General features: G+C 38.5%; 1 protein-coding gene across 3 annotated transcripts in view; it reads left to right on the forward strand.

Moving 5' to 3' along the window:
- Window positions 1–12932, forward strand: part of UBE2D2 (ubiquitin conjugating enzyme E2 D2) — a 59080-nt gene that overhangs the window by 17877 nt on the left and 28271 nt on the right. The window lies entirely within an intron of this gene.

Genomic DNA, 12932 nt, shown 5'->3' on the forward strand with positions numbered 1-12932 from the left:
TGTGGCTCGCGGGCTCTAGAGCACAGACTCAGTAGTTGTGGCGCATGGGCTTCATTGCTCCGCGGCTTGTGGGATCTTTCTGGACCAGGGCTTGAACCCGTGTCCACTGCATTGGCAGGCGGATTCTTAACCACTGCGCCACCAGGGAAGTCCCTACGTGTTTTTTAAATAGTTCGTGATTTTCTCCTAGATCAATATGTAACGTTTAAAAATGGCTGCTCTCTTTAAATTTAGCTAAGATGGGTAGGTGATTATTTACCTTATTATTGAGGTTTTAGGTAAATATTTATACCTGCTAAGATTAAATATTATTTGGTGTTATAAAGGACCTTGGGCAAAATGCTGGGATGCCAAATCTGAAGGGATATGGATCACTTGAAATAAACTACTTTTATCATGACTTTACCCCTTGACAGTATTTTAAAATATTAAAAATATTTCTCTTGGGCCAGTAGCTTTCAGTAGCAGGGTAGTTTGGGGGGGAGGTTGTGTGTGTGTGTGTTTGTTTGTTTGTTTTAGTATTTAGCAAAATTAGAAATTTGGTATTGTTTTGCTGAGAAACTGGTATGGTGATAATTGTTGGAAGGATCTATTATTGAGCCTATTATCTTTAGAGACTACATAGGGGTATTTATCAGTCAGCTTTGCTGTATAACAAATGACTCCAAAACTTAAAACAACAGTGATTTATTATTTCTCAGGATTCTGGATTGACTTGGCGGTTTTGTTTCATGTGTTATCAGCCAGGGTTATCCCTGTGGCTGTGTTCAGCTGGCATCAGCGTTAGAAGATCCAAGAAGACCTCTCTCACATGTCTGGGGCCTTGTTGCTGACTATTGGCTGGAATGTGCTCCACTGCCCCCCAAATGGCCTTTCCAGCAAGATAGCCTGGACCTCCTATGTGGTGGCTTAGAGCTATGAAAGAGCAGGAAGAAAAGCTGTCAAGCCTCTTAAACACTAGACTTGTAACTGACATGGTGTCATGTTTATTTAATTTTTTTTGGTCAAGCAAGATCCAGGCCAGCTGGGATTCAAGGGGAAGGCAAGTAGACTACTTCTTGATAAGAGGAGTGGTATGTTCTTACAGGGAGGGGAGAAATTGTTGGCATCCATCTTTGGAGATTACTTACTGCAGGGGAAGTTGTAGTAAGTTTTGTCTCAGTACTAACATACTTCTTGGATAAGGTCACCTGTTAAAAATTTAATTCTGTAGTAGAATTTTGCTTCTTTGGATTCATTAAAAACAGTTCTAAATGGTTGGGTAATATTAAGTTAACATTTTTTCCAAATGTTAATTCAAAGAAATTTTTTATGAAGATTTGTTTGGCCAGTCAACAGGAGGAGGGAAGAAGGGAAGAGTGGAGGGTAAGGGAAAGGCTTGTTGGATGTGAAATCTAAAAATGTGATTGTTTTGAGGAGAAGTATAACCATTTACTTGGAGCTTTGCCTTTTCCTGTCAAAATAAACTTCATAAGCTGCTTTGTTTATTTTTTTCTTTTTTTCCCCCAAATTTATTGAGATATAATTGACACATAACATTGTGTAAGTTTGTTACACAGTGTGGATTTGACACTTACATATTGCAAAACGTTTACCACCATAGTGTCAGGTAACACCTCCATCATGTCCCATAATTATTTTATTTTATTTTATTTTTTATTTATTTTTTGGCTGCATCAGGTCTTAGTTGTGGCATGTGAGATCTTCATTGAGGCACGCAGGATCTTTCATTGTGGCGTGTGGGCTTCTCTCTAGTTATGGCGTGTGGGTGTTTTTTCTCTCTCTAGTTGTGGCACACAGGGTCCAGAGCGTGTGGGCTCTAATTTGCAGCACGCAGGCTCGCTAGTTGAGGCGCATGAGTTCAGTAGTTGTGGCAAGCCGGCTTAGTTGCCCCGCGGCATGTGGGATCTTAGTTCCTTGACCAGGGATCGAACCCGCATCCCCTGCATTGTAAGGCGGATTCTTTACCACTGGACCACCAGGGAAGTCCCTATGTCCCATAATTATTATTTCTTTTTTTGTGGTGGCAACATTTTAAGATCTCTCTTAGCAAGTTTTAAGTATATAATACAGTATTATTAACTATAATTACCATGTTGTACATTAGATCCCCAGAACTTCTTTGTCAAATAACTGGAAGTTCATACTCTTTGGCCAACATCTCGCCATTTCCACCATCTCCCCCCCACCCACAAGCTGCTTTGTTTAGCTTAGTGCTGGAGACTAAGGAAAAGGAATTAAAAAGATAGGATGTAAGTGTTCTAAAAATCCATATATGTCCTGGGCTTAAACTATTTCTTTCTCATAGCATTAAAATGTAATCACTAGGCTCTTTTTGAGTTTTTACTTGGTATTCTTTAAGTTTTTCCTATAATATAAGATATAAAAGTATAAAGAGGGGCTTCCCTGGTGGCACAGTGGTTGAGAGTCTGCCTGCTAATGCAGGGGACACGGGTTCGAGCTCTGGTCTGGGAGGATCCCACATGCCGCGGAGCAACTAGGCCCGTGAGCCACAACTACTGAGCCTGCGCGTCTGGAGCCTGTGCTCCGCAACAAGAGAGGCCGCGATAGTGAGAGGCCCGCACACCGCGATGAAGAGTGGCCCCCGCTTGCCACAACTAGAGAAAGCCCTCGCACAGAAATGAAGGCCCAACACAGCCAAAAATAAATAAATTAATTAATTAATTTAAAAAAAAAAGAAAAGAAAACTTAAAAAAAAAAAAAAAGTCTAAAGACCGCGGAGGTGGCTGCCTTCTTGGTTGCCTGTCTATTCTGGAAAGTGTTGGATAAAATTGAGTCATGGGAAGGAATAATTTTATATTACCAGCCTTGTTCTTCCCGAGACACATAACTCATGATCTTGATAACTAACACACATGAGGCCAACTAGGCTGGGGATTTTTTTTTTTACTTGATTCGTAATGTTTTCATACTTTTTCTATTGCCATACCAAAGAACAGCTTCTGCCTGCCATCTCTTCTTTGTTAATCTCAAAAGTGCTCTCAGAATCCTCAGGTAGCACCACTGTAATGATTATATGGGTTAAACATTCCCTGTAGGTTCATTGGTCAGATCTGCCATATCAAAAACTGCTTACGAGAACTATGCTTTGTTCTTAATATCAGGAATATAAAATGTTTTTGAAACAGGTAACAGTACCAAACCTTTCTCCAGCCTGACTACAGACTTGAAATTTCTGTTTGGCCTTTCCCCAACCTTTGCTGCAGACAAAATGGAAATCCTTTTAGGCTGTGAACTTCATCATAGCAAAACAGAAACTGTTCATTTGTCTTATTGTCATGGTGCTGTAATATATTCCCCCAAGACAGTAGTAAATGTTTCTATTACTGTGTAGAAGATACTTGATTAAATGGCATCTCAAGTGATTTTAGTGTGGACAGAGAGCTCCTATCTCTAGGCTTACCTAAAATGTAACTTTGAAAAGACATTTCTTCAGATGTACCTATTCACACTTTTGTTAATACTGTTTAGTGTCTTGTTTTGGAGGTTGGACTGTTCCAGGGAGATGCAAAAATCTGTTGGTGTTTGAATAGTTGTTCTAAGATGTAATCCCAGGCTTAAGAATTGGTTCTGTGTGTGTGGTTTTTTTTTTTAAACTTGAATTGTGTTTTCTATGCTTTGATTCATCACATGAGACAGTTTTGCAAGTATGTAGCAAGTCTTTTAGCATAATAAAATTTAACAGCTTGCTTGACGATTGGTCACCTGTCTTATAGAGATTGTCAGTATATAGGAAGACTGATTTAACTGTGGGTAGATTCATCATCTTGAGCTCCTTAGGTTAGTGTTGGAGAACTTGTGAAACAGAAACTGACTGTGCTTTAGAAGAGTGAAGAGTAAAGTCTGTGAGAAGTGTTATTTTTAAATTTCAAGGATTTACAGTTCTAGGTGAATAGTTTTTATATATTTCAAAACATCAGAGTATTAGAACTTAACCATATGCTACTTACTAAAAATAGTGCATGTGAGTTATTTGGGAGGGGGGGAGCACATAGTTTACAGGGTATAATGAGAAAAGGGATGTCTTTTTTACCTCTTTTTAAGGTCTTCATTGTCCTGCCACTTTAAGTAGCCCAGAAGCACACCAAGATGATAATATCACCGTTTGTTTATATCCCCATTTTCTCAAGTTTGGGACTATGGTACATGGTGATTAGGCCTATAGAAGAGTTCTTTAGGTTTCTAGTTTGGTATGTAGTTGTTAACTGAGGTGGAATTGGCTGGTGTAGATCCTGGTTATTCAAATGCCAGGAAGGGAGCTCTTTTCTTAGCATTCCAGTATTTTCTTTGGAGCTTAGTGAGTGCTGGAATCTTTTGGCATAGATGCTCCACCATCTATCTATTAGCACATAGACTCTTCCCATCTACCTGGCTATGTGCCACACTTGTTTTGGAAACAGTATTGAAGAGCACTGACCACTGCTTCAGTAACTAAAAGGAGAGGTAATTTCAGATCCTGACAGAGACCCTGCATGGAGTCTAACCTGTCCTGACAACTTAGCTACCAGTGATCATCAGTTCCAGAAGCAAGAAACAGCTATTTGCCTGTTTTGCTTTTGGTACCATGTGTACCATGCTAATATTTTTGTCCCCTTACTTTCTACAGAAGTAGTCTTCTGGAAGAATTGTGATTTTCCTATCTTAACTCTGTCATTTACTCAACTATCTTCTACTTTGGCCTGACTGCTAGAATTTTAAACTTGTTCCTTGTTAGGTATATGATCCCGTGGCTGCAATATCAGTATATTACTGCCTTTCCAAGTGCCTTACTTCATTGAATCTAAGACGCTGTTGGTTGAAAGACATACTACTAAGAAAGAAAAGGTATTGCCAGTTAAGCTGACATACCATTGATTGTAGTATGCAGTTTGATTTCAAGTATATTAAAAAAAAAAATCTTACAATTAATGAAAGATGGTATTATCTTTCTCTACGTACTTAAAATTACTGTGTGTAATTGTAACAGTCTGTTCTTCGACAGATATTTACTGGGACTCCCCCTGGACCAGGGACTGTGCTGGAGGTCAGGTCCCTATTTGTCATTGGGTCGAGAGACGTTAATAATCACACATATAATATAAACCATCCTGAGTTGCGAAGGTAACTTGCACTTTTCCATCGTAGTATTTAACAGGAAATGGAATGGAAATAGGGGAGAAGGGCTTCTAGGAGACCTGTCTCTAAGCACAACATTTACGTGAAGACTAAAGGTGCATGGAGTTGGGGTGGGGCGTGCAGAGTATTCTGGGCAAACTGTTCCTAGAGTCTTGGACTAGTTGAATTAAAAATTTAACTTTTAAAAATTAAAAGCTAATTGATTAAGAAAAAAAGTTTTGAAATGAGTAAATGGTAGTTCATATAGGTAAAATGAGGTGTAGGAAAGGTTCTTGATCTTCAATAATGAACAAAGAATATTGTCCTTAATTATAACAGAACGTTTCCACCTAAGTGGTTGCTGCTGAAGTGCTCAAAAAAACGAACTCCTTGTTATCTGGTGTTATCCAGTCTCACTCAAAAACACCTATTCCATTCATGTTCAGTAATTAAATCTTAATATACTGTTTGTCACTATAGACTTTCTCTTTCCTGACACTATAGGTGATTAGGCTGAATTGGACTGGACTTCCCTTGCAAGTTGTTCATGTGCTTTTGTTTATCATCTCATTTGCAAGTGTTTGAGCACCAATTCTGCTTGATACGTACTGTGCCACGCACGCTAGGCATTCATTCATCCACCCATTTAGACATTAGAGTGTCTCTTGTGTTCCAGTCTAGGAAATGCAGTAAAGAATATGATATACCTTGTCTCTAACTGAAGGGATTTAGAATTAAGCATTCAAGGGGTAGATGCAAGGGTACACAGAAGTTTGGTAGTTGTGGATAAAATATTGATTGCAAGATATTACTATACCATACCATATATGATACTAGATTTGTATAGTATAGTTAATAAAAAGCTGCTTGGAGAAAGAAGGAAGTCCCTGGGGAATAAAAAAGATTTTTTTTTTTTTTTTCCCATCCTAAAACTGTGAGAACAGTAATCTTTTTTTTTTTTTTTTTAACATCTTTATTGGAGTATAATTGCTTTACAATGGTGTGTTAGCAGTAATCTTTTTAATTGGAAGTGTTTAGTGTTGATTTTTTTTAAATTTTATTTTATTTTTAATATACAGTTTTGCCATTTATCTAAGGAGTAAGATACCATTCTCTCCATTTTGTACGTAAACACCTTTTTTTTTTTAAAGCCTTTAAAATTTTTATTTATTTATTTATTTATTTATTTATTTATTTATTTATTTATTTATTTATTTATTTATTTATTTATTTATTTATTTATTTATTTATTTATTTATTTATTTATTTATGGCTGTGTTGGGTCTTCGTTGCTGCCCGCGGGCCCCCTCCTGCTGCGACAAGCGAGGGCCACTCCTCATCGCAGCGCGCGGGCCTCCCACCACCGCGGCCCCTCCCGCTGTGAAGCACAAGCTCCAGACGGGCAGGCTCAGTAGTTGTGGCCCACGGGCCCAGCCGCTGCGCGGCATGTGGGATCCCCCCAGACCAGGGCCCGAACCCGTGTCCCCCGCATCGGCAGGTGGACCCTCAACCACTGCGCCACCAGGGAAGCCCCTGTTGATGTGTTTTAAAACCATAACTGTGCTATTGTGAAGATAGATAGCAGTGAACTGGGGTCTAGCCTTTTTAAGACATTTTTTTTAATAGATCTTTATTGGAGTATAATTGCTTCACAATACTGTGTTATTTTCTGTTGCACAACAAAGCGAATCAGCCATATGGATACACATGTCCCCATATACCCTCCCTCTTGAGCCTCCCTCCCATCCTCCCTATCCTACCCCTCTAGGTCATCGCAAAGCACCGAACTGATCTCCCTGTGCCATGCTGCTGCTTCCCACCAGCCAACATTTTATATTCGGTAGTGTATATATGTTGATGCTACTCTCACTTCGCCCCAGCTTTGCCCTCCCACCCCATGTCATCAAGTCCATTCTCTATGTCTGCCTCTTTATTCCTGCCATGCAACTAGGTTCATCAGTACCTTTTTTTTTTTTTTTTTTTAAGATTCCATATATACATGCATTAGCATGCAGTATTTGTTTTTCTGTTTCTGACTTACTTCACTCTGTATGACAGACTCTAGGTCCATCCACCTCACTACAAATAACTCAATTTCGTTTCTTTTTATGGCTGAGTAATACTCCATTGTATATATGTGCCACATCTTCTTTATACATTCATCTGTCGATGGACACTTAGGTTGCTTCCATGTCCTGGCTATTGTAAATAGAGCTGCAGTGAACATTGTGGTACATGACTCTTTTTGAATTATGGTTTTCTCAGGGTGTATACCCAGCAGTGGGATTGCTGGGTCATATGGTAGTTCTATTTTTAGTTTTTTAAGGAACCTCCATACTGTTTTCCATAGTGGTTGTATCAATTTACATTCCCACCAACAGTGTAGGAGGGTTCCCATTTCACCACACCCTTTCCAGCATTTATTGTTTCTAGCTGTTTTGATAATGGCCATTCTGACCAGCATGAGGTGATACCTCATTGTAGTTTTGATTTGCATTTCTCTAATAATTAGTGATGTTGAGCATCTTTTCATGTGCCTCTTGGCCATCTGTATGTCTTCCATGGTGAAATGTCTATTTAGGTCTTCTGCCCATTTTTTAACTGGGTTGTTTGTTTTTTTGATATTGAGTTCCATGAGCTGTTTGTATATTTTGGAGATTAATCCTTTGTCTCTTTCATTTGCAAATATTTTCTCCCATTCTGAGGGTTGTCTTTTTGTCTTATTTATGGTTTCGTTTGTTGTGCAAAAGCTTTTAAGTTTAATTAAGTCCCGTTTATTTTTGTTTTTATTTGTTACTCTAGGAGATGGGTCAAAAAAGACCTTGCTGTGGTTTATGTCAAAGAGTGTTTTTCCTATGTTTTCCTCTAAAGGTTTTATAGTGTCTGGTCTTACATTTAAGCGTTTAATCCATTTGGAGTTTATTTTTGTATATGGTGTTAGGTAGTGTTCTAATTTCATTCTTTTACATGTAGCTGTCTAGTTTTCCCAACACCACTTATTGAAGAGGCTGTCTTTCTCCATTGTATGTTCTTGCCTCCTTTGTCGTAAATTAGGTGCCCATATGTGCGTGGGTTTATCTCTGGGCATTCTATCCTGTACCATTGATCTATATTTCTGTTTTTGTGCCAGTACCACACTGTAGCTGATTACTGTAGCTTTGTGGTATAGTTTGAAGTTGGGGAGCCTGATTCCTCCAACTCTGTTTTTCTTTCTCAGTATTGCTTTGGCTGTTCAGGGTCTTTTGTGTTTCCATACAAATTGTAAGATTTTGTTCTAATTCTGTGAAGAATGCCATTGGTAGTTTGCTAGGGATTGCACTGAATCCGTAGGTTGCTTTAGGTAGTATAGTCATTTGCACAATATTGATTCTTCCATTCCAAGAACATGGTATATTTCTCCATCTGTTTATGTCATCTTTCATTTTTTTCATCAGTGTTTTATAGTTTTCTGAGTACAAGTCTTTTGAGGCAGGTTTATTCCTAGGTATTTTATTCTTTTTGTTGCAGTGGTAAATGGGAGTGTTTCCTTAATTTCTCTTTCTGATTTTTCGTTGTTGGTGTATAGGAATGCCAGAGATTTCTGTGCATTAATTTTGTATCCTGCAACCTTACCAAATTCATTGATTAGTTCTAGTAGTTTTCTGGTGGCATCTTTAGGATTTTCTATGTATAGTATCATGTCATCGGCATATAGTGACAGTTTTACTTCTTCTTTTCCAATTTGTATCCCTTTTATTTCTTTTTCTTCTCTGATTGCCATGGCTAGGACTTCCAAAACTGTGTTGAGTAAGAGTGGTGAGAGTGGACATCCTTGTCTTGTTCCTGATCCTAGTGGAAATGCTTTCAGTTTTTCACCATTGAGTATGATGCTCACTGTGGGTTTGTCATATATGGCCTTTATTATGTTAAGGTAGGTTCCTGCTATGCCCATTTTCTGGAGAGTTTTTATCATAAATGGGTTTTGAATTTTGTCAAAAGCTTTTTCTGCATCTATTGAGATGATCATATGATTTTTATTCTTCAATTTGTTAATATGGTGTATCACATTGATTGATTTGCGTATACTGAAGAATCCTTGCATCCCTGGGATAAATCCCACTTGATCATGGTGTATGATCCTTTTAATGTGTTGTTGGATTCTGTTTGCTAGTATTTTGTCGAGGATTTTTGCATCTATATTCATCAGTGATGTTGGTCTATAATTTTCTTTTTTTGTGGTATCTTTGTCTGGTTTTGGTATCAGTGTGACGGTGGCTTCGTAGAATGAATTTGGGAGTGTTTCTCCCTCTGCAGTTTTTTGGAAGAGTTTGAGAAGAATAGGTGTTAAGCTCTTCTCTAAACGTTTGATAGAATTCGCCTGGGAAGCCATCTGGTCCTGGACTTTCATTTGTTGTAAGATTTTTAATTACGGTTTTAATTTCATTACTTGTGATAGGTCTGTTTATATTTCCTAATTCTTCCTGGTTCAGTCTTGGAAAATTGTACCTTTCCAAGAATTTGTCCATTTCTTTGTGGTTGTCCATTTTATTGGCATATAGTTGTTTGTAGTAGTCTCTTATAATCCTTTGTATTTCTGTAGTGTCAGTTGTGATTTCTCCTTTTTCATTTCTAATTTTATTGATTTGTATCCTCTCCCTTTTTTTCTTGATGAGTCTGGGTAAGGGTTTATCAATTTTGTTTATCTTCTCAAAGAACCAGCTTTTAGTTTTATTGATCTTTGCTATAAGTTTTATTGATCTTTGCTATTGTTTTCTTTGTTTCTATTTCATTTATTTCTGCTCTGATCTTGATTTCTTTCCTTCTACTGACTTTGGGTTTTCTTTGTTCTTCTTTCTCTAGTTGTTTTAAGTGTAGGGTTAGATTGTTTATTTGAGATTTTTCTTGTTTCTTTTTTTATTTTATTTTAATTTTATTTATTTATTTTTGGCTGTGTTGGGTCTTCGTTTCTCTGTGAGGGCTTTCTCTAGTTGCGGCAAGCAGGGGCCACTCTTCATCGCGGTGCATGGGCCTCTCACTATTGCGGCCTCTCTTGTTGCAGAGCACAGGCTCCAGACGCGCAGGCTCAGTAGTTATGGCTCACGGGCCTAGTTGCTCTGTGGCATGTGGGATCTTCCCAGACCAGGGCTCGAACCCGTGTCCCCTGCATTGGCAGGCAGATTCTCAACCACTGCGCCACCAGGGAAGCCTGAGATTTTTCTTGTTTCTTGAGGTGAGATTGAATTGCTATAAACTTCCCTCTTAAACTGCTTTTGCTGTGTCCCATAGGTTTTGGGTCATCATGTTTTTGTTGTCATTTGTTTCTATGTATTCTTTTATTTCTTCTTTGATTTCTTCAGTAATCTTTTGGTTATTTTGTAGCACACTGTTTAACCTCCATGTATTTGTGTTTTTTACAGTTTTTTTCCTGTAATTGATTTCCAATCTCATAGCGTTGTGGTCAGAAAAGATGCTTGATATGATTTCAATTTTCTTAAAGTTTCTGAGGCTTGATTTGTGACCCAAAATGTGATCTATCTTGGAGAATGTTGCATGTGCACTTGAGAAGAAAGTGTATTCTTCCACTTTTGGGTGGAATGTTCTATAAATATCTATTAGATCTATCTGGTCTATTGTGTCATTTAAAGCTTGTGTTTCCTTATTTATTTTCTGTTTGGATGATCTGTCCATTGGTGTAAGTGGGGTGTTACAGTCCCCTACTATTATTGTGTTACTGTTGATTTTTCCTTTCATGGTTGTTAGCGTTTGCCTCATGTATTGCGGTGCTCCTATGTTGGGTGCATAAACATTTATAATTGTTATATCTTCTTCTTGCATTGATCCTTTGATCGTTATGTAGTGTCCCTCCCTATCCCTTGTAGCAGTCTTTATTTTAAAGTCTATTTTATTTGATACGAGTATTGCTACTCCAGCTTTCTTTTGATTTCCATTTGCGTGGAATATCTTTTTCCATCCCTTCACTTTCAGTCTGTATGTGTCCCTAGGTCTGAAGTGGGTCTCTGTAGACAGCATATATATGGGTGTTTTTTTTGTATCCTTTCAGCCAGTCTGTGTCTTTTGGTTGGGGCATTTAATCCATTTACATTCAAGGTGATTATTGATATGTATGTTCCTATTACCATTTTCTAATTGTTTTGGGTTTGTTTTTGTGGGTCTTTTTCTTCTCTTTTGTTTCCCGCTTAGAGAAATTTCTTTAGCATTTGTTGTAAAGCTGGTTTGGTGATGCTGAATTCTCTTAGCTTTTGTTTGTCTGAAAAGCTTTTGACTTCTCCATCAAATCTGCATGAGATCCTTGTTGGGTAGAGTAATCTTGGTTGTAGATTTTTCTGTTTCATCACTTTAAGTATATCCTGCCACTCCCTTCTGGCCTGCAGAGTTTCCACTGAAAAATCAGCTGATAACCTTATGGGGATTCCTTTGTATGTTATTTTTTTGTTTTTCCCCTGCTGCTTTTAATATTTTTTCTTTGAATTTAATTTTTGTTAGTTTGATTAATATGTGTCTTGGTGTGGTTTTCCTGTATGGGACTCTCAGTGCTTCCTGGACTTGGGTGACTATTTCCTTTCCCATGTTAGGGAAGTTTTCCACTATAATCTCTTCAAATATCTTCTCAGACCCTTTCATTTTCTCTTCTTCTTCTGGGACCCCTATAATTGGAATGTTGGTGCGTTTAATGTTGTCCCAGAGGTCTCTGAGATTGTCTTCAATTCTTCTCATTCTTTTTTTTTTATTTTGCTCCTTGGAAGTTATTTCCACCATTTTGTCTTCCAGCTCACTTATTCGTTTTTCTGCCTCAGTTATTCTGTTATTGATTCCTTCTAGTGTGTTTTTCATTTGTTATTGTGTTGTTCATCTCTGTTTGTTTGTTCTTTAGTTCTTCTAGATCTTTGTTAAACATTTCTTGTATTTTCTCAATCTGTGCTTCCATTCTATTTCTGAGATTCTGGATCATCTTTACTATCATTACTCTGAATTCTTTTTCAGGTAGATTTCCTATTTTCTTTTCATTTATTTGGTCTTGAAGGTTTTTGCCTTGCTCTTTCATCTGTGACATATTTTTTTTGCCGTCTCTTTTTTTTTTTTTTTTTTTTAATGAGTGGGATTGTGTTCCTGTTTTACTGGTTGTTTGACCTGAGGCTTCCAGCACTGGAGTTTGTAGGCTATTGGGTAGGGCTGGGTCTTGGTGCTGAGATGAGGAACTCTGTGAGACCTCACTCCAGTGAATATTCCCTGGGGTCTGAGGTTCTCTGTTAGTCCAGTGGTTCGGACTCGGAGCTCCCACCACAGGAGCTTTCCCCCGAACCCAGGGTCGCGAATCAAGATCCCACAAGGCAGGTGGGGTGGCAAAAAAAGAGAGAGAGAGAGAGACACTTCCCTAGTGGTGCAGTGGTTAAGAATCCACTTGCCAAAGCAGGGGACATGGGTTTGAGCCCCGGTCTGGGAAGATCCCACATGCCGTGGAGCCACAAAGCCCATGCACCACAGCTACTGAGCCTGCGCTCTAGAGCCCATGAGCCACAAATAGTGAAACCCGCGGGCCTAGAGCCCATGCTCTGCAACAAGAGAAGCCACGACAATGAGAAGCCCGCGCACCACAACGAAGAGCAGCCCCCGCTCCCGCAGCTAGAGAAAGCCTGCATGCAGCAACAAAGACCCAATGCAGCCAAAAATAAATTTAAAGAAGAGAAAGAGATAGAAAAATAACAAAGTAAAAAATAAAATTAGACTAGGAAACTAACAGATATGTTAGAAAGAATGTGAAAATAAAAATATAGATGAATCAACAACCGGAAGTTACATCAGTACCACAATAGTAAGAA

This window comes from Balaenoptera borealis (assembly GCF_965194805.1).
Source record: "Balaenoptera borealis genome assembly, chromosome: 2".
In the NCBI taxonomy this organism is placed as follows: domain Eukaryota; kingdom Metazoa; phylum Chordata; class Mammalia; order Artiodactyla; family Balaenopteridae; genus Balaenoptera; species Balaenoptera borealis.